We start from the raw sequence: 20,722 nt of genomic DNA on the forward strand, positions 1-20,722 counted from the left end.
GCTGAAACGAATGAACTCGAAGAATTACAGGGATGAGTTTCAAAACCATAATGTTGAGTACGAGGAGCAAAATGCAAAGGACTATAGAATGCCCCCCTCAAAATGTATATGCACATTATAAAAGCAGTGTTTATTAAAATACATTTCATTTTCAAAATTGAGCTATCAGCTGTGAAAGTGTGTATGCATCTTTTTAGGACACCCTGTATAGGTACTATGATACTATGTATGGGAAATTTTAAAACAAACAAACAAAAAACACAAATGCACATGACTACACACCCATTTAGTAAAGATATAAACATAAAAATGGACAAGTTGTCACCAACTTTCAGGCCTTGGAAAAGGCAGGAAGGCGATGGGCTCTGATTGTGGCCAAGGGACTCCAAGGATATTTGTGACACCTCATTTGTTAAAAAGCAAACATAAGTGAAGCAACCGTGGCAATAAGTCACGTGCTAAATCTAGGTAGTGAATACAAAGGTCTCTAATATATTTTCACTATACTTTTTGTGTATTTTAAATATTTCATAATTAAAAAACAAAACTAGATCAGCGGTTTCAAGCCTGGGTGCACATTAACCGTACTGAGGAGGTTGGCGTTTTTCCCCTGCCAGGGCTGCACCACAGACCAATTAAATGAGAAACCTAAGAAGTAGGGCCTGGGCATCAGTATTGTTTAAAAGCTTAACCAGTTTTTTAAAGTACAGCCCGGAGTTGAGAACTGCTGAATTCGATGATCTCACAAGTTTTTCTCAATAATATTTTCTGTTTCTAAACTTTATTTAAAGTATATTTTTATTGATTTTAGAGAGAAGGGAGAGGGAGCTAGAGATAGAAACATCAGTGTCCCTGCATCCTCATGTGGATTGAGCCCAGGCATGTGCCCTGACCAGGAATCGAACCAGTGACCTCTTGGTGTATGGATCGATGCTCAACCACTGAGCCACAGCGGTCAGGCTACGTTTTTTTGTTTGTTTGTTTGTTTGTTGTTTTTTTAAAAATATATTTTATTGATTTTTCACAGAGAGGAAAGGAGAGGGATAGAGAGCTAGAAACATCGATGAGGGAGAGACATCGACCAGCTGCCTCCTGCACACCCCCCACCAGGGGATGTGCCCGCAACCAATGTACATGCCCTTGACCGGAATTGAACCTGGGACCTTCCAGTCCGCAGACCGACGCTCTATCCACTGAGCCAAACCGGTTTTGGCCAGGCTACGTTTTAATGGCATTGTTTCCTCATACAGTTTCATGTGAACACAATTGTGTGAAACCCAGTCTCTGTTACTATTCACTGAGAACTTCCCATTAAAACCAGTTATCTTTTCCTGGTGTTTGTGTTTCTTTTCTTCTCTAGGACCACATGTTACTCCTCTCCCATTTAAATTGTTCATTCCCACCCCCCACTCACCCACCTTTCTCCTCCCACCTTTCTGAGTCCATCCCAACAGGCAATTCAGCCAAGTGCCACACACTTAGGTTCTGAGTCATTCAGATGCATTGCTTTTGAATATATTAAGTAGATCCATATGTCTATCTATACTAAGATACAGGTTTTTCTTTCAGAAAATAGAATACTAAAAAAAAAAAAAATCATTCCAATGTGTATAATTTCAAATTTTTAAAGCAGGCATCTAAAATGAAGCTGAAATTAAAGTAACTTGGACCAGAATTTTGAACGTTAAAACATTACAGCAAATTGGTAAAACATAAACCAAATACATAGATGTCTACTTTCTATCCAAAAAAGTTACTCTTTCCCTGCCGCATACACACAGACAGCTCTCATAATGGCTCCACTTCAATCAGAGTTGGATCACAAGTAGAACGGTAATGATGTGGCCTTTTCCAACATCTCTACCCCTAAAGACTCTTTATTATCCTCTCCAACTTCAGAAATTCCTATGAAGTCATCATCGACCAATCAGAGCTTCAAACGGTTTGAAATAACTAATGTAGCCAGCCACGTTGAGTTGATATAGAATCAAAGAAATGTGACATTCTCCTTAGTTGGGCAGTTGTGTCATGGGTAAGTGTATGATTTCCATTAGATTTCCCAAAATGTGGAAAAATCACTTTCAGACACTCAGCACACCTCTGGGGATACTCATTTTAGATTAGAACCACTAACTAAAGTGTGATTGTCTTGAATAAACCCTACCAAAATCTGATCTCAGGGACAGTAAGAAAGGGAATGCCGAAATACAATATTATGTCAACAGACCAGGAAAACTTCCAACACTACTTAAGGTTCATTGGAAGGCAGACTGATATCCCAAGAGAGGGGGGGAAAAAGCAAGAAATCATGCCACAGTTACAAGATCAGACAGACCTGAGTTTTAATCTGCATTCTACAATTTTCTAAGGCATCACTCTGGGCAGGTTACTTAATCTCTCTCAACTTCAGTTTCCTCATGGAAAAAAAAAATACAGAAAACATAGAGTTACTTCCATACCCAAGGCCCAGATCCTGGTTTGTAATACCATTCTCCAACAGGAGAAATGAGGACTCCTTGGAGAAATGGCTAATTTCAAGGCTGGCACAAGGCATATACAAGATGAGCCTGGACTATCTTGCAGTGCCAGAAAGTAAGGAAATGCTCCAAAAAATAAAACAAAGAGGGTATGTCAAAGGGACATGAGAGCCAACTAAAAGAACTCCCGATGGCCAAAGCTGAGACAATTTAATCAACAAAATAAATAATGCAGTCTTGGATTATAACCAAAAGTATAAAATAAATATCCTTGAGTCCATACTGATATAAATAAATGACTGAGTAAATAAATGAGAAAAAAACAAATCACCCCTACAGAAACATTCCAAATAATTTATGTGGGTACTGCCCACTCAAAGAGGTAGAGCATGACTCCCCACTCCTGTGCCTAGTGATTTTCTCCCAGAGCCCAGCATGGGAGGGGGAGGGCAGAGTAACTTTTCGGTGGAGAATCTTGACCCACTTCAGGCATGTGCTCAGCAACTTAACATTATCAGTGATAAATCATGTTGATAGCAGGCACTCTTGATATGATGTGATGAGAATGGCACTTGACCTTTGTGGGCCTCCTCCTAAGGACCCATTACCCAATACAATCATAAGAAAAATCTCAATGGAGAGACATTCTGCAGGACATCTGACTAGCACTCCTCAAAACTGTGAAGGTCACCCAAAACAAGGAAGATCTGAGAAAATGTCACAACCAAGAGAAGCCAAAGGTTGCATGATGAACTAAAAGTAACCTGATATCCTGGGACAGCTCAAAGGACATTAGGTGAAAAGTAAGAAAATCTGAATGAAGTGTGGACTGTAGTGAACAATATATCAGTTAACTGTAAAAATGTACTCTACAAATGTGAGATGTTGATAGGGAAAACTGGGTGGAGGGTACACAAGAAACCTCTATACCATCTTTGCAACTTTTTTGTAAGTCTAAAACTAGTCTAAAGTAAGAAGGTTATGGAGGGAAACAGTTACCTCATAGGGTGATGGTGAGGGTTAAATGAAATAACAAATTGAAAGCATTTAGCATGGTGCCCGGTACCTGGTATTACTAAGCAGAGTTAACTCATGAACTGCTTACCAACCCATTCCTGAAGTTGAATGCTCTTATTATTTGGGGAGTATTCAGAAAGATCCAATAACACCCACTATTTTTAAAGATCAATGGTCTTGGGAATCCCATCCTTCTTATCTTTGCTGGGTGAGTCTATTTCATCACTTTGATTTTTCCAGCACTACTCTGCACGTCAGGATAGAACCCTTGAGTAATGGATTGGACAACGCTTCTGGGTTATTAAACTTCATCTGCACAGAGCTGGGCAAAGCTCCTTCCAATAACTTTCCTCCAACCCTGTCTCCTTATCCAACAAATCCGACTTTAGTCATTTTATGAGAAACGTGCTGCATACACCTCCAGTACATTAGAGCCTGTCTTTAGGGTTACAGCACCGGACGGACATGGCCTCAAACGTGCGTTTCGCCATGTGGTGTTTGCTCCCCACAACATCCCTGGCTCCTACTTATACATCCATCCCTTCCACTTTGTCCATTACACTTCTCTGACTCTGCTCCCAGCTCAAATTGGAAGTCACGGGAGCTGACGCCAAGGGCTGGATTTAGAGATTTGCTCTTGAGCACTGGGTCAGAGCCCTGTGCTACAGGGACCTGCGGCCTTCTGCATGCCTCCCCTAGTTCCTCAGCTCCCTCCGGGTGGAGGCCAACTCCAGCTGCACCCGGTCACCTTCTCCGCATTTAGCGCCAAGGTGGAGACCTCCGGTGCTCCAGATGATCATTTGGATGCCATCTGAAAAGTAACCGAAGCATTTAAATGTGAGGATTCATCTCCCTCAGCAGGCAGGGAGCTCCAGGGAGGGCTTTACTTCATTGTCTGCAGGAACAATTCCCAAGAACCTATAATAAAATATAATAAAAATAAAAGCTGCCGGTGCCTACCTTCTTTTTCCTATCACTTTCGTGCATAATATAATTATAATGCTCCCTCTTCACGTATCAGAATCAGTCACCTTTTCTTTTTGTTTCCTTTTATTGCCAGCTATAGTATTTTTGGCAAATTAGCAAAAGCAGAAAGGATTAAATCCAACATGTTCCATTTCTTCCAGGCCACGGAAGGGAGTTTTGAGGTTGAACGTGTTATGCTGGGTAGTGGGGATTTAGGGATGAATATGAGAGCCCCTTTCCTCAAAGATCTCCCAATGTAGTGTGTGTGCTGGCGGGGGAGAGGGGTGGTGGCAAACCGAGCAAGAACACAACATAAATGTCATCATAAGAGCAATGTGGACACTCTAGTTGGAGGGACATATTCATAGAGAAATGATGGTTGAGCAACCCCCCAAAAATTAATGATTGTTTTATGAATTTCTTCAAATGGCTTCCATGTCTTGCTGAGGACATAGAAGGCTGGGAGTAAAATCTTGCCTCTGATATTTCCCAACTCTGACCTTGGGCAAGACATTGCAGCACCCCGAGTCTTTGCTTCCTCCTCGGTACAATAGTATATTTGCCATCATTGCCACAAAGTACCTTGGACTTACTAGAAAGACCAAATGGGAGATCTTTGTACACTCTAACAAGCTGTAAGAATACAAATAAATTGTTATCACATTTATTAAAAACAAAGGAGAATACGTTTCCATTACAACTCCTCTGCCCCTACTCAGCCTTTGCAAGAATTGAACATTTTATGTGGAGCTGCTCTTTCTCTTCTATGATCGACTTAATCAAGCTTTACTTTTCTGCTTTTACTAGACTGGCATTGGGTGGCTTCCTCAGACCCCTAGGTGCCCAGGTAGCAATGCATGCTGGGGGAGAGAGCCTGACAGCCAAGTTTCAGGTATTATTATACTTAGGTGCCATTCAGAATAGGATTTCCGGATGGCGATTTGGGGTGGTCCGATTTTACAATCCAGTTTTTTTTTGGGGTGTGTGTGTGTTTTGTTTTTTAAGTCTAGTAAGAAACTGATTCATATTTGGGGGCCCCAAAGAAATAAAAACTAATAAAAAAATATCAAGAGATGCCACATCTTAAGGAAGAAAGCTTGGATCCTGTGTGAGAAAGATAGTAGTGGTGGAGAAAGGGTGAAAGGGGGATAATGAGTCCCTGAACACCGTCGCTGACAGGCTGGCACGGGGACAGCGTCCCGGATGAATCCAAAGCAAATAGGCCTACAGGACATGGAGCCACATGCTCTTCTTGTGAGCCCAACCAATGCAAAGCTCCCTTAATCCACACCAAAATAAAACTGAAATGTAAGCCGGCCCAGGTCTGGACCCAGCATGACCTCTTCCACCACCCACAGCCCACTCTCCAACCTGCAGGGTTGCCTTGCCACGCTAATTTCACCTACAAAAGTCTCCCTCGCTCCTCCCCACCCCCCCTTGCATATTCTTTTGACATTTTTTGCCACCCAAACAGCATCCCCAAATGCCTCATTTGGTGACATCACAGATAGCCATGGGTTGCTTCTGGTATCCCATCTGTTCCTGCAGGCCCTGCCTCAGTGAGGGGAGATTTGAAGGGAGTGTTCAGTGGAGGCTGGGTGGGGGCGGGGTGGGCACCGGCCTTTGAAGCTGTGTTCTATCGGGCACTGCAGCTGTCAGTGTTGGCTGCGGAAGCAGTGATTGTCCTGGTAGCTCCCCATCGCCGGCAGCGCGCTGTGCTTTTGGATATTAATTGGGCTTTCATTATGTGCCTGCACCCAGAGGCTTCTGCAGTCGATTCCTATATCTATATTGATTCATAAGGAAATGCCAATAAATAACAGCTCCCTCAAAGCGGCTTTTCATGGTTTTGATAATTAGTTGGTTTATGGGTTTCGCCTCATTTTTCTTTCTTTCTTTTTATTTTTCACACATTACCGCATAATAGATCACAGGATCTGCGGGACAATGGAAAGGCACATTGGCGAAATCACCTTATTACAGTTCCATATAGTTGAAAAGAGGCTTAATGCTAAATTATCAGATCCCAGCCATTGTGGAAACCAAGAAAGAATAATGCTCCCAAATAGCTCTGTGGTGCCTCTGTGCGCTCATTGTCCCGGAGCTGCTGGCACGCCTTCTCTGGGAGTTCTCCGTGGAGTCAGCAATCCCCTGAAATGAACAGGGGGGCCCAAATCAGGCCGCAGCCTCTCTACTTTTTGGTATATGATCAGTTATAAGATACGTTAGGGCCTGGAGTTTGGAAAAAACGTACTGTTTTACATTGTGTGTAACTGTGGGCAAAATTATATTAGCTTCTAAACACCCCACATTAGTCACAAGCTACTCCAGCACCCAGAATTACTGTCTCTTACCCCACATAGAGCGGAGACGAAAACAGAAATTACACATCCACTTCATTTCACTGAAACTTTTCAAAGGAAGGAAGGCTGTTCATGAAAAGTTAACAGTGACTCAGCTGTGCAGAACTCTCTGAGTCACTGTCCTGGGAGCCTGGGGGTGACCAAGTGTCCTTCTCCGTAGCAGTGTGAGGGTCCTGTGGTCCCTTGAGTTGTTAACGGCATCAACAAGGAAGAGCAGTGCCCCTAAGAGTGTGGGGGTGCAGAGGGATTTGGGAAAGCCATTGTTCTAGCCTGCATGCCATAACTTTAACACGCAGTAAACATAATGTTGTTTCTAAAACTAGGTAGAATCAGAGATCCTGTTGAAGCTCTTCCTCTTGTTTCTGGGAAGTTGCGTGGACATCATTTCTTTCTGCTATTACACTAGGTGTGCCCAATCTCTCTCTGCCTCTCTCTTTCTCTTCCTCTTTAAACAAAAGGCACATGGACTTTAGACAGGCAGCAGTGGAACTTCAAAACAAACAATACAAACAAACAAAAAACCCCACTGCCTACTAAACCTGAACTTTAATAAAATTGCTGTTGCTATGTTCAACTGTATGTTGTTTCTGCAGGATTGCATACAGTTATTTCTCATACACTGCCTGAGGGGGGAAAAAAAGAAAACAGTGCAAACAACAGTGACTTAGGTAAACATGCAAAGACAACTGTGCATTCCTGCTATTCGATAAATCCCTCTTGAACTGCTTCACGCGAAGGTTTGGTAATGGCAGTGGACATTTGGGTGGTAAAGATTATAAGTGCTAATTTTGGAGAAAACAATCCATATTTCTCACTCCCAAGAGATTTCTAAAATATCTAATGTGGAAAAAAAATTATATATATATATATATATATATATATATATATATATATATATATATATATGTAATGTGAGACTTTTTATAAATTAAAAAATGGGTAGAGAATAAAAATCCATTTTTTTTCAAGATTTGAGAAATTCTTCCCAAGTCTTTATCTGACCCAAGACTGAGAAGGAACTCAGAACCAATTTAAGAAAACCATTAACTTTCTATGCAAGACCATAGGAAGTCATGATTATACCTTGGCACCAATATTCTCTTCCAACTTAATAGGGAAATAAGAAGACAGCCAACAATAATATGCAAAACCTTTATCCTACTGAGGTGCTCGGCCACAGTGGCTATGCAAATGCACCTCTATTAATAAGGTATGTTAATAAGGAAGAAAATAAGATTCCACGGAGAATAGTACAAAGAAGGAATAGTGGGCATGCAGTGCCTTTTAGAGCACACACGATAAAACAGAAAAATGACAGATATTAAAGAGAGGGTGCCGTTTGTCATCCGCTGGTTTTCTAGTGTTACCTGGATGGTTCATCACCAACAAATATTCCTAATAATAACCTCCACTTAGTTAGTGCCCACTGCGTCCCAGGTTCCATTCAGTATGGTTACGTAATACGAATATTTCCCGTATCGTTGCGGGTTATATTACGGGAAATGGCAAAGATCAATGGCTCCTTATTTATTTTTGATAAGGGCTGAGGAGTGGGGTATAACAGTAGAGGGATCAAAAAGATAAAGAAAGATATATATCTGCATTTTGCAGATTCTCTCCTATTTTTCACCTTAATTTCCTCTTGACTAACCTCATAGCAACTTAGGGCCTGCGGGAAGGGCATAGACTCAGAATGCCCGTGCTGTTTCTTCTCTCTGCACTACCTACAATTTATCCCCAGGCCTCTTCGATTCTTCCCCTTACCGTTTCCAAGTTACCCCATGCCAGCGCTGGGAGCCTGGAAAACCAGCCCTGCAACCCCAGGGACCGCTGCCAGAGGCGCTATGCTCTCTGAACCTCAAACCGAGACACACGGCCTAAGAAAGAGGGGCGCTGGGAAGAAAAACCAGCTGGACTATGTGAAATGTAGACTCTCCCAGAAAATCCGAGCCATAGGGTTGACATTCTTTCAGGAATCCCGGGGTTACATTTCAGGACCGCACCAGGCAGCCCCCAAGTCAGCAGACCCTGGGATTCCTCCCACGTCCTGAATGGATCCCCGGCGCAGTTCCTGTAGACTCGGCCTCTCCCCGTTGGGCAATTTCAGAATGTTTGCTCCGGGTCAACCTGCTCCTGAGTGACAACCTCAGCCACCTCAACGCCTGGGCATGAACTAACAGAGGGTCCCACCACGTGAGGGTGGCTGGTGTATCTTTATGGAGCAAGGCAAGCTGTTAACAGCAACACAGGACAGAAACAAGGGGTTCCTGGGTGAAGGCCTGAGCTCCACTAACCATCTAGCTTGGACACGTAAATCTTCCCGGTCGGTGTCGGCTGAGCAGTAATATTTTATAGAGCCATTCAGCCAGTGCGTTTGGGTGTAGGAATTTGATAATTTAGGTAGACCCGTGCTATCCAGTAGAGAAGCCGCTTGCCACGTGTGGCTACCGAACACTTGAAATTTGGCAATTGCGAATTGAGCTGTGCAGGCAGTAAAAATACAGGCAAGATTTCAAAGATTTAGGGCACAGAGAAAAAAAAATGTTCAAGTGCATGCTAAACATTTTTCGTACTGGTTACATGTGGAAATAATGCTTTGGAAATATATTACTGGAATTAATTTGACCTGTTTCTTTTTCCTTTTTTAAAATGTGGTTATTAAAAAATTTTAAATGACATGTGTAGTTTGAGTTTAAGGCTCACGTTCAGCACTTGCATCACATATTCCCATTGAACATTGCTAGTCTGGGTAGCTGAACAGAGAAATGGGACATGGTTTTATAATCGAAGGCAAAACATTTTTAAAAATTACCTTTGCTTTGCTCTTCAGTTTACAGTTGATAATAACACAAAAATCCTACCTAGAGGATGAGAAAATATGTTGTGTGCATGTTTTTGTATTCGCGTTGAGTCTCTCTTAATTAAAAAGCCAGCCAAAGAATTTTTTAAAATAATTCAAATATCAGCTTGAAATACAAAATTGCAGAAACTTAGTCTTTGGCTTTAAACTTTTAACACTGTAGTAATTATAAATCATGATTCTTTTGCTCTTCCTGCCCCCAAAAGATTGTCCAAGGAAGTTTGCTTGAATTAGAATTTTAAATTCTTTAAACTCAGAAGTTATGTTCAAGTGGAAAAAGCCAATGTGAGGCATCTGGCTATGATAGGCATTACTTTGAAAAGCAAGAAAACGCTCCAGTCCTCAGTGGGAGCTGTTTCAAAGTGACATACATATTCTGGGTTTCATTGTTATTCTTCATAAATCAAGGAAGTTCTTGTGAAGCAACTTAGCAAATCAATATTTAATATTTAATTTAAGCAACAGAGGATTGCCCAAATGTACTCCGTGCCCGGCCAGCTCCCAGTTCAGATTCTTGCCTTGCATGTCGAAATCATCTTATATGACAATCTTACCTTGGTGCGTGTAACAGCTAATCAGCTCTAACAAGCAAGCACTAGATCAAAGGCAAAAACACACATTTCCCCCCTTCATTAGCAAGTCCTGGAGTTTAGAACTTCAATAGCAACTTTAAAACATGCTTTTATAATAAATAGTGCAATACCAATAGCAAAATGCATTACTAACACTAGCTTTATATTCTGTTTACTTAAAATCATTCCATTTTTCACTCATGATAGTCTTTAGACATAGATTTTTTTTTTCCACTCAAGGACAAGATTCTTGCTTGATAACCAGGCATGGATACTATTAGTTCTTAATCAGAAAGCTTAAAAACATGTGCATTTAGGGATGTTTGCCGTAGTACTAAGCTTTTTCATTTTAAGAGATAAATCCAAGGCTGACACCAAGAGGATGGTTTCACAGAATAAAAACTACATATTTTATTTCTCCTTGGGAAAAAAAAAGTTGTTATATTTTTGTTTTCTGCCCCAACTTTGGATTGTTGAGGCATCAGGTAAGACTCCGTAAACCTCCACATCCTCCCCACACTGAGTAATACACAGACCACGGCTGCAATTCCAGTGAAGCCTCCAGCTAAGAATAAAAGCACTAGAAAACAAGCCAACCAAAACCTAAAGCAAACAACATGCTTATCACATAATAACTATTGAATAATGCAAATATTAACAAAGCAAACCAAGCAGGGGGCCTCCATCTCGGGAAGAAAAGCCAGCAAAGAGAAGGCAGTGATTGGGAAATCAGATCTACTCTTCCTCCTTCGTTCATGCTGAGAAAAAGTGGATCAGGACTGACATCTGCTGGCCTCGTTAATGGGATGTACCTATTGAAGCCAGAGTCTTGGAGAACAAAACACGCTGGTGGGGTGATTTTGCATCACCGGGTTAGGGAGGAGGCAATGGCTTGGCAAAGGCCTTGCTGGTGGGCTGCCGGCAAAGCGGCTAATCAGTGGCCGCTCCTCCAGCCAAGAGTGGCCTCCCATTTGTCCCCTCTTTGATATTTCACCTTCATCACCAGGAATGTTTTTATACTCACCCCAAGAGGGGACAGAATATGATATAGGTAGATTTCTGGTTAGAATTACACAAGTTCCAAGAAGTAGATGTCAACTAAATGCGCAATAGATTTCACAGAAAATGTCAAGTCTTTATCAAAAAGCTCACTGGAGAATTCCTTACCTTAAAAGGCTAAATGTGTCCATGCCCTCACCAACTCATCTCATTAGCTATCAGCAGTAACATGCTAGGGCAGTGGTCGGCAAACTCATTAGTCAACAGAGCAAAATATCAACAGTACAACGACTGAAATTTCTTTTGAGAGCCAAATTTTTTTAAACTTAAACTATATAGGTAGGTACATTGTTATTAACTTAATAAGGGTACTCCTAAGCTGGCCTTTGCTAAAAACTCAAGGGGCCAAAGAGCCGCATGTGGCTCGCGAGCCGCAGTTTGCCGACCACTGTGCTAGGGTATCGGTCTCTTGAACACTTAGCAAGTCAATGTCCCCAATATAACTTTTGTCATTCCCCAGTTCGCTCGTGCCATTTCTCAACTGGAATCCATCTCACTGTACAGATGTCAGGTCTCTGACAGCTGCCCCCGTGAGGCCTTGCTTCTAAGCTCCGAAGTCTTCGTTTTCTAAGCACAGTGTTGTCATTGGGAAAGGCAAGTTCCCCTTAGCCTGGTAGCTCCGAGAAGGCTGGGACTGGGTCTATCTTACTCAAGTAATTTTGTTTTTAGAACTAACTTTATTTATTTATTTATTTTATCGTTTAAAGTATTACATATAGTGGTACATCTCCTTTTTTTTCCCCCATTGACCTTCCTCCAGCCTCCCCCACCCCGTCACATGCCCTCATCCCTCCCGCCCCCAGTGTCTTGTGTCCATTGGCCGTGCTTATATGTATGCATACAAGTCCTTCGGTTGATCTCCCCCCCCCCCCCCCCCCCGCCCCAACACTCCCTAGCCTTCCCGCTGTAATTTGATAGTCTGTTCGGTGCTTTACTACCTCTGTATTTCGGCACCTTGCAGTCCCAACTACAGAACAGCCACTCAATAAATATTGACCGACTTCCTTTGAAAGTGGAATATTCTCTATCCCCCCATGTTGCTTTTAAGAATGCAATTTCTTTAGGTCGGGTGGATCGGAACAGAGCTCTGTAGTCTAGTGTTTAACTAGAAACACTAGTTCTCATTGCACATAAGCAGTGATGCTGAGTACTCTTGAATCTCCCACTAGTGCCCGTTTCACTATGGCTGTAATCTTATCTGCTGTGGGAGGCGCAGTCCGAGAGTTTGTAATAGTAAATTTAGGCCATGGGTTATAGCAAGTCTTCTCCAAAACAACCCTTTACTCGCTTCTTCTCAAACATTGAAGTGATGTTGGTGGGCCAGAGATAGTTTCCCACTTACCCTTGGCATATATGAATTCCGAAGTATGTCAAAAGTACAGGTGACTATTGTCATATATGTGTGTGCCTTCCGTATATGTGCGCATGTGTCTCTGGACATAAAAGACTTACTTAAAAAATGTTTTAAGCATATGGCAGAAATGAAGCCCGGAAAATTTTCCCCAGAGACAGAAGGAAGAGAAAGCTTGAAACTTTGACTCAGAGCATTTAAGAGGCATATTGATCATGCTTTGTCTTTAAAAACACTGGCAGACGACAGGCTTACAGACTCAGGAACTGGTTAATAACTTGCTGTGATCATTAACCTTTGTCTTTTTCCTCCTGTTTTCATAGGAGGAAAATACCCAATTGCTTGTTTACACAACATAGGTCTCACTTTGGGAGCCTCCTGAAATGAGACTCAACAATTTAACTGAACGGACTTATTTTCAGACTACATAATCGAGTCAACGCAATATGGAGCAATCTACCAACTTTGCTTCTGGAATGATACAACTTCTCATCAAGAAGATGATACTGTGGGGACCCCAACCTATCTCACTTAGGAAGAATCAGCTAACAGCCTCTCTGTTTCAGTCTCGGACCCCATTCCCTTGTCTCCCCTACATCAGGCAGGGAGAGACTTCCATACCTATATGGGCAGGGACCACAGCCCTGTCAGCAGGAAGCAGCTACTGAAGACAGAGCGTCCTCCCTAATCACCCCTAAAAGATTTCAGGGCTGGAAATCTCTGAGGGGAAAATGAGACTGGCTCCTAAGCCAGGACAAGTGGTATAGGGAAACTGAGACAGTTAAATGGCCAAGCAAGTTTACAGCCATCTTACCTTATAATAGACAAATATGCAAATTGACCGCACCTTCGCTACGCCGAAGCCACGCCCACCAACCAAGCCACGCCCACCAACCACACCCACCAGGAAACCGTTGCAGGGACGTTGGGGTGTGGCGGAGCCCAAGGCCTTGGGCGGAGGCTTTCCCAGCCTTGGGCACCAGCGGGGAGCCTGCAGGGATCGCAGGAAACCACTGGGGGTCGGCTCCTGCGATCAGTAGCAGGGACCTGGGTGCGGCCGAGCCCAAGGCCACCGCCCGGGGCCAAGCCCCGACCCTGAAAGAAGGCAGAAGGCGGTGGCCACAGCCAAGGCCTGGGTCCCTGGTGCCGGCAGAAAACTGGTGCAGGCAGCCAGGTGAATGAAGGTCTATTGCACGAATCTTTGTGCAAACAGGCTACTAGTCTAGTAAATAAAAATCCTATCTTCCTTAACCAAGGACACTTAAGAGTAAATGGTTTAACCAAAGAACTTTTATTCATATATGCATAACCCATGGACACAGACAATAATGTGGTGAAGGCCTGAGGAGGAGGGGGAGGAGCCACGGGGTGGTGGTGGAGGGGACTAGAAGGGGCCAATTGGGGGTAAGGGACATACGTAATACTTTCAACAATAAAGATAAAAAATTTTTAAAAAAGAGTAAAGGGTTTGTACTTCTCCCCAACCAGAGGGTAAATAGCTTAAATCACCTACTTAGGGAGACAGATAACAAAAATTCAATTAGCGTCAATGTGCAAAACACACCCTAGGGCGGATGAAGTCAGAAGAATAAATCTCATTTTGGCGCATCAGCATAAAGCTGATGAGTATTCTACTGAGACCCTCTCCTAAAACCTCCCCTAAACTCCCAGCCTTTAAAACCCTCAAGATGAAGGACTAGCATGCCCTCCTCTCTCAGGAGCGTGCCTACGCCTCCTTTCCCTTCGCCCTTTTCTTCCCCTCGGTGCTTACGGTGCTTACGGTGCTTACGGTGCTTACGGTGCTTACGGTGCTTACGGTGCTTACGGTGCTTACGGTGCTTACGGTGCTTACGGTGCTTACGGTGCTTACGGTGCTTACGGTGCTTACGTTACCTTTGCCTTCCTCTCTCCTAAGCTCCAGGGGCCCTTCTTCTGCCTCTGAACTTGTTTCCTGCGCCTACGCAGCCCAGCGGGCTCCTTCTACTCCCTCTGTAACTTTCCAAATCAACGTTCTCTTATAAAAACAAAAATAAAACAGACAAACAAACAAATAAATAAAAACACTGGCAAAAAACTATCCAGCCTAGGACAGAGCTGAATCAAATTGTCACCTCAAACTGCCTTTTGGGAGGTGGAGACAAAAGAGTGCATACAAACCATTGCTTAAGGTGAAAGCTTATGTCAAAAAGTGGGCAAACCCGTTTTCTTTTTTTTTCAGCTTCTGTACTTTGTTCCCAACTTATGTTAAAGAACAAAATAGTCTTACTCTTCTTAAATGCAGTTGGAATAAAGGCCTTTTTCCACAAGAAAAAAAATTTTGAGGAGGTAATTCTGAGTATTTATTCCAGTGGTTAACACTGTTATAGATTTTTAAATTTATATTTACCCCTCTAAAGATCAAATTATTAGGTAGTACCATCTCAATATTTATAATTCTAATTTCAACAGTTTTGTTGAAAATATGTTAATTTACATTTGGAAAAAATTTAAAGGGGGAAATAAAAATCATCCTGCTCACAAACTCTGCAAAGCATTTTGCTTTTTATATACCATGGTAACCTAATAAAGACACCGCCACTTGGCAGATGGCGTGGCATATTAGCCTCGAAATAAAATACTAGATGCCAAAACTATTAACTCCAATGTGCTCAGAAATAAAAAAAATAATAATTTTTTTGATTCTTTTTAAAAACACTTTTTCTCTTCCCTCATCTCATCTTGCAACAAAAAGTAGTCAACTTATAAAAAGAACCTTCAGTTCATACTCAAAGGTCATTTGCAAATAGCAGAAAGTATTTGAAATACAGAACCTGGAAAAGAACAGCTTGGCTAATTTCTCACTCCTGTTTAAGACCATTCTGGCCAATACATCTAGACTCGCCACTTCTGCATTGCTTGAGCAGAACATTTTTTTGTCTTGCTCTTGCATATTTATCTCTGCCTCTTTCCAAAGTTATAGTTGATGGAATGAACACTTCTCTCAGCTCTGCACTCCTGAAATCTAAGCGCCCATGGCAATGAAATGATGCAGAGCGGGTATGGCTCTCTAGGTCACAGTGATCCCTGTTCAAAATACAGTCATGTCTCTTTAAGAGATGATACTTTTGCACACGGCCTCCGCAGGCAATGCAAGTCACTCACGCCAGGTGGCAATGCTCCCATATCCCTGTTTTAAGATGGAATAGAAGATGTGGGGTACTCCTTTCCCAGAAATTTTTCCTGTTTGTATGGAGTCCGGCATTCTTATTTTGTAATTTTTAGGGTCTTTATTTTAAGTGTAAATGATATTGGATTTTCTCTTCCCTTTTCTCATCTTTCTTTCTCGCTAAAGATCTCATTCAGCACATAACTTTTTAACCTCGTCTACATCAGGACAAAAGAGTGAGACAGAGCAATGCATGTCATAGTTTTTCTTACTAAAGTAATACAGAATGAAAGGAGAGTCTGGTGAGAAAGGATTAAATTCATTTGCCCCATATTAGCCACCGTCTTTTAAAATATTGTCATGCGGCTTATGCCACCTAAAATATCTATAAATTCAAACCTCTCTCTGCCAAAGACATGTCATAACTCACATTCCCAGAACAGAGTTCTATGTTCAAATTGAACAAACACAGATCCCCATGAGACATACTCAAAGCCACCAGCCGACCAAGGAGAGAAAAAAACAAACAAACAAAAAAACATCTCAAGGAGAACATTTCAAATACATGGACCAAAGACATGAACCTTCTTGGATTAAAATATACATATAATTTTTAGTTGAAATTTTAGTGGGCTCTTTATGAAGGGTGTAATTTAGAAAATCTTAAAAATAACCAGGCATATTTATTGCTCTGTCTTCTCACCTCTGGTTTTCACTGTCCTTTCTATCATGTAACTCCACCGTGGAACTAGATGAGTGCTCCTACAGCCAGATCATGCAGGAGACAATTCTGTGCTGTGGTCAACTATTTAATACTGGAGCTCTATTACAATTACTAGTGGCCCAGTGCACAGATTCGTGCACATTGAAAGGAAATTAATTAGAAGACATATTTTAATATCACTATTCGCCCTTTCTCTATAATAGAAGTGTCAACCAAATTCACGATCAACAATGACAGATTGAAACACACATGTGCAATTGGTGCCGGAGTTATATATGTATCACACATGTGCGAGTCAACTTAGCCTTTTATATATGTAGAATAAACTTGCTTACTTAGACCTGCTTTCTGATATAGCTAAATTTTTTCCAGCCCAGTGAAGCACTCCAACTTCTCTTCCAGGTAATTGTCAGTAACACAGCAGTAAATATCAACATGAAGCAGATTATTGTTGTAGATCATGCAGGGAGAACAAAAGGTAAAATATTTAACTGTAGCAGTGTTTGACTATATTCTGTGCAGTGAGAAAACCTGAAGTCATTTTCAAGTTCCACCACTTCTTACTTCTTTTCAGTTGGGTCAACTTTCTAAATCTCCATTTTCCAGCTAATGAAAAGAAAATAGGATTCTACTGAGTTTCCTATCTACCTACTCCAGGACTTCTGTGGGGATCAAATGAGATGAGGCACGTGAAAACACTTCACAAACATTTGGTTAAAGTATAAAATGTTTGCACCTGGCTATAAAGCAAGTCATGTTCCTGGGCTGAAGAAACTCCAAGGAGGCTAGTCGCTAGGGAGAGGAAGCCGGACGTTGCAACATGACATCATTACCCGGTACCCCAGTGACCAGGTTGGTCTGGGCTGTGGGCCACATTTTGCTCCATGGGGTCTTGGCAGCATTGGCTGCAATTTGATGGGGTGTCACTCGGGGTGGTGGCAGGGCTTGTATCCCACTTGGGGGAAGCTGAGTGTTAGTTTGTCAGTGCCAGGTCCGGGGTGCCGTTTATTTTTAAATGGCCAGTGCATGTCATGGCAGCTCCTGCATTGAGTGTCTGCCCCCTAGTGGTCAGTGTGCATCACAGCTACTGGTTGGATGGACACTTAGCCTTTTATATATATATATATACTAGAGGCCCAGTGCACAAAATTCGTGCACGGGGGGGGGGCGGTCCCCTCAGCCCAGCCTGCACCCTCTCCAATCTGGGACATCCCTCTCACAATCCTGGACTGCTGGTTCCTAATCGCTCACCTGCCTGCCTGCCTGGTTGCCCCTAACTGCTCCCCACCGCCGGCCTGATCGCCCCTCACTGCCTCCCCTGCCAGCCTGGTTGCCCTCCAACTGCCCCCTCCCTGCCAGCCTGATCACCCCTCTTTGCCTCTGCATGCCAGCCTGATCATCCCTAACTGCTCCCTGCTGCAGGCCAGGTTGCTCCCTACTGCCCTTTCCCTGCTGGCCTGGTCACTCCTAACTGCCCCCCCTGCCTAGTCACCCCTCACTGCCCCCCCTCCCTGCCAGCTTAATCACCCCCAACTGCCCTCCATGCCAGCCTGGTCACTCCCAACTCCACTCCCCCCGCCAGCCTGGTCGCCACTTACTGCCCCCCCTGCTGGCCTGGTTGCCCCCAACTCTCCCCCTCTGCCAGCCTGGTCACCCCTAACTGCCCCCCCTGCCAGCCTGATTGCCTCCAACTGCCCCCCCCCCCCACTGGCCTGGTCGCCCCCAACTGCCCCCCTCTGCCGGCCTGGTCGCCCCACGCAGCCTGCTTGTTCAGTCGTTTGGTCGTCTCTCACTAATCCCCCTGCCAGCCTGGTCGCCCCATGCAGCTTGCTTGTTCAGTCGTTTGGTTGTCCCTCACTAACCCATCTGCCGGCCTGGTTGTAGGCAGCCATCTTTGTGAGGGTGTGATGGTCAATTTGCATATTACCTCTTTATTATATAGGATAGATCAGTGGTCGGCAAACTGCGGCTCACGAGCCACATGCGGCTCTTTGGCCCCTTGAGTGTGGCTCTTCCACAAAATACCACAGCCTGGGCGAGTCTATTTTGAAGAAGTGGCATTAGAAGAAGTTTAAGTTTAAAAAATTTGGTTCTCAAAAGAAATTTCAATCGTTGTACTGTTGATATTTGGCTCTGTTGACTAATGAGTTTGCCGACCACTGGGATAGATTGTTGTCTTCATGTTTCATTGGTCCCTGCTAGTCATCAGAAGAGCCAGGGACAGAAGCATCAACAAGTACACTTGCTGGACTGAGGATTCTTTTATTCAATAAATATTTATTGGGTGACTACCAAGTACCCATTGCTATACTAGGCACTGGGGATACAGTGGTGAACAAGATAGGTCTAGATGAAGGCAAAATATCATAATTCTTGATGAATAAGAACCAAGACATACATACATATATATATCTCACTTCCCACTTGTTCAAAATACTCTCTTCTACCAGTTTGCCATTTTTGCTGAAATGTCTATCATGAAGTCAATTCCTTGATTTAGTTTGACTCCCCATCTTTATTTGGAGAATTTCTCAGAAGTTATAATGAGGGCAGAGTTTGTTGTGCACTATAAGAACTAAAAATGCAGACTTATTTTCCCAGTCTCTTTTGCAATAAGAGAGAAGCTACATGATTTAAGCTCAACCAATCTGATACTTTTGCTGTGGGCTTTTGACTTGGGAGCTAGGAACACGGAGAACCCATTCGGACTGTGAACGGTGTGAGTAAGCAGCGACACTGTCTTTTCAGGGTCCGCGATATAATGACAGCATCCTGTTGTGATGCTGGAGGCATCTGTGGTGCAAGCTCCAGGGTCCAGCCTTTAGCAGCCATGGCAATGGTGCCCTCACTCATCTACTGTTTGCCACAACATTGGCTGTGGTTCTAGTTTATGGGAAAGACTGTATGTAGTTTTTCACCAATTTTCCCTTCCTCCTGGGCATAAAGTTAGACAGTAATTTTCAGTATTCCTTTTGAGTTAGGTATGACTTATTACTAAGTTCTGGCTAATATGTTGCAATCAAAAGAAATATATACCACTTCCAAGTTAAATCCATAAATCCTCCATAATCTCTCTTCCTCCACCTATTTGCTAATGCTCAGAATAACCTGGAAGTCACAGGTTGACTATGGCAAAACCTGCATCAGCCTGGCTCCCTGAATGAATGCAGGAAGCAGAGCCTCCTTACCCATTCGATCTTAGTGAATGGGAAATAAACTTCCATTGTATTATGCTGTTGAGATTTTATATTTATAGTGGCTATATTTCCCTAACAAATGTACACATTTGTATCAGAAGTGGAATGTTGCCATAACAAAGCCCTAAACTGCATGATTTTGGGAAGCAAAGAGGATGTGAGTGACAAGGAAACTGGTGTTTAGAGGCTGGAAAGATAAAGATCTATGTTGTACAGTGGCAAAATCTTTGATAACACTGCCTCCTGATAAAACTCAAAAGACTGTTTGGCTCTAGGGGAAAGGGTTGGAAAACAGAATGTTAGTAGCCATCTGCAAAAAGTGGATGGAATCAGAAAAAGAATTGGCTTGTTTTCAAATAAAAATGAAACAATGTCAGAAACTCGAGGTGTTGAAAAGCTGGAAAAATTACTTCCTAAACTCGCACACTAAGAAGTCAGATTGGACAAGACGTAGCATGCAGCGTAGATCAAGTCAAGGGTGAGCTCCTCCTATGGAGACCTGACGAAGACCTCGGGCAGTAGATGGAAAGAGTCATGGGACTAGGAAGCAAAACCATAAATCAGGCTTGAGGATTATGCCTCGGAACGAACTTTGGGTATTGTTACTAGCACATAAAGCTGATTGGAAGCAAATAGATTAGAAAAGTCTACTAGATTCTCGAGGGAATTATATTGCCAAAGAAACCATAAGCTTGGACTAAAATAAACCTTTGAGTATGAAGATGAGTTTTATCCCTCCAAATTTATCAGCTGTATACAGGCCCTGGAGGCCAGGCAGCCTGCAAGGACAGCATACTTTCCTCTGCCTGTATCTGCAGTGGTCAAGGAAGAAAATGACAAAGTAGAAACTTCCAGATGATGGAGCCAGGAGCCATGAAGGACAATGGACAAGAGAGTTTCTCCCAAAAAGCAGACCCAGGGTCTATTCTAGAAACTTGCCTCACCCCAGAGCAGGGTTCTCAGGAAGTCCGTCCATTAGAATGTAATACCT

Source organism: Cnephaeus nilssonii, assembly GCF_951640355.1.
Source record: "Cnephaeus nilssonii genome assembly, chromosome: 14".
Classification (NCBI taxonomy): Eukaryota; Metazoa; Chordata; class Mammalia; order Chiroptera; family Vespertilionidae; genus Cnephaeus; species Cnephaeus nilssonii.